This window comes from Berghia stephanieae, chromosome 8 (genome assembly GCF_034508935.2).
Source record: "Berghia stephanieae isolate SIO BIC M18660-M18661 chromosome 8, UCSD_Bste_1.3, whole genome shotgun sequence".
NCBI lineage: Eukaryota > Metazoa > Mollusca > Gastropoda > Nudibranchia > Aeolidiidae > Berghia > Berghia stephanieae.
Window position 1 is genome coordinate 30,880,909 of NC_088367.1, and position 2,500 is coordinate 30,883,408.

Consider the following 2,500-nt stretch of genomic DNA (forward strand, 5'->3'; position numbering starts at 1 on the left):
TCTGGAAGCCGTGCCTCGGAGACAAATAACATTTCCTGTCAGGCAGATTGCAATTTGGGGCCAGACCCAAGCGAATTTAGCCCTAATTTGGCTTCAGTGTCTCCCCTCCTCGATCAAGAGCTGTATTTGAAGCTCGTTAGCGGATGAAATATTACAGCCAATATAATATACGATGAGAGATATTACTCAAGACATGAATACATATACCGGAAATTACGTCAGATAGTGCTGGGGGTTTATTTTAAAAGATCTTATGCATATAAGATGTGGCCGAGTGGTTAAGGCATTGCACTGTGACCCGGAGGGTCCCGGGTTCGAGTCCCGCTTCAGGTACTTGCGTTTTTTTTCCTTGAGCAAGATTATTATACCCCAATTTGCTCACTTGAACAACATGGAACTTGACCATCTTGTTTGATGAATTATCTATATTCCTTCGCGTGGAATGCCTAGGCGACGATGTCTTATGATGTCGTGGCGGACGGGCATACTTTTTAATATATATATATATATATATATATATATATATATATATATATATATATATATATATATATATAACATTTTTTTTCAACATTTTCGGAAGGCCAATGTTTGACATACCTACTTAATATGACCCGCCGTCTGAAACGGTAGTCAAAGTCTGGCTGAATATTATCCAGAAACGTGAAGTTAGAGATAAAATAATGTAAAATATACGGACTTCAAGTATTTTTCAATGCAAAATGTTGTAATTTTCTCTACTTCATAACGGATCTGGGAATGTTTCGAATTGGCTTACCATTATTGAAGACCTGCCTACTTTAAAACTATAAAACTCGTAACGTTTAGGAGATAAAAATTGTAGTGGTTGTAGTTAACTTTAAAAATCAACAAATTTACCTTAACAATGAATAAGTTATAACACTTCAAAATCATCACAATGGTGCAGTAGCTTCTACTTTCATTTTCAATAAGTTTTAATGACTCATAAAGTTCTCAAATTGGACCAAAAACAAATTCTGAAATTTTACGAATTATTCGTAATTGCAGGCAGGCCTGATATTGGGAGAATAATACATTATTATAAAAGCGCGCCACGATCTGACACGTTATTTTGGCGTGCATGTTAACCCTCTCCTTACCGGCCATTTCCCGGATTGTCCCCAAAACTTCACATCCAATCTATAAAAAAAATAGATTTATTTCACTCAAACACAACATCTATCAATTCTTGCTCTACCTACATATTTTTCCCTGCTAAACGAGCGTTAATATACTTTAACTATAGCAAACATTTTTGTTAAAATATTATGATGTACAAAAGAAATCAGAATGAGAAAAATGTTGGCTGCCTCATAACAAATGTGACCATTTTCCTGTGGGTGGTAAGGAGAAGGTTAAGGTGTATCCTTAGCGTGTGGTGTCACATCTTTAAAGTGTTTAAAAACAGGACAAATGAAGAATTTAATTATTGTGAAGCGGACCAAAGCGTTTGCAGTCGTATTTTATGACATAGAATCAATCAGTTATAAAATTAGAAAGCGGATGGATAAAGAATGACGGAATCTAATCTTGTTTCTAGATAACCAGTTATCCAATACTGTAAGGTCAGATTCAAATAAAATTGTTACAAATAATAAGTAAGCTGAGAATGTACACCAAAGAGACTTGCTTAAATATTATTTTTTTTTCAAGGTGACCAAAAGTGTGTATAGAGTTATATTTTGTCCACATTTTATTGAAACTGCTTGTAGGCTGATTGTTGAAATGTCCATTTTATTTAAAACGCTATGCAAAAATTGAAATATGAATATGGAATTGCAGAACGGTTTGCTGTTTAATCTTATTTGAAATAATGTAACCAGTAAAACAGCAAGGATAATGTTGATGAAATATAATATAAGTTAAAAGTTTAGAATTCTGGTATCGTAAACCTAGAATTGTGGTGATACAACATACACACGCACATATATATACACACACACATACACAAGTACAAACACACACACACATACATAACCACAATCACACACACACACACACACGCATGCACACATCAATTGCCTTCGGGACACATTAATTTTCAAAGTGCCTTCTATTTTTAAAAATCAACTACGAATGATAAAATGAAATAAAATAAATTAAAATTCCCTTCATCCATCCCACAGGAGAAAGTTGTCTTCAGGGTCTACTCCAAGGGAAGGCTGGAATAAACCAGGCGTCAGCCGCAGTGCAGCGTCAAAAACTGAGCTAGGGCGAGGTGACTGACTTGCTCAAGACCACACAGCGCAGCGAATAATCGAACTCGTTACCTTTCGGGTTCGAAGCAAAGACCGTAACGCTGAGCCACGCTGCATTCGTCTATAGTGTCTTTTTCACTGCTTATTTTTTGTTTTGTTTTGTCTTTGTTTAATTTTTCAAACAAAAAAAAAAAAAAGAAAAAAAAGAAAGGGGGAGGGGGGGGGGGGGGGCAAAATATCTTCAACCTAATATGTTTTGTTGAATTAATTTCAAGCTCCAT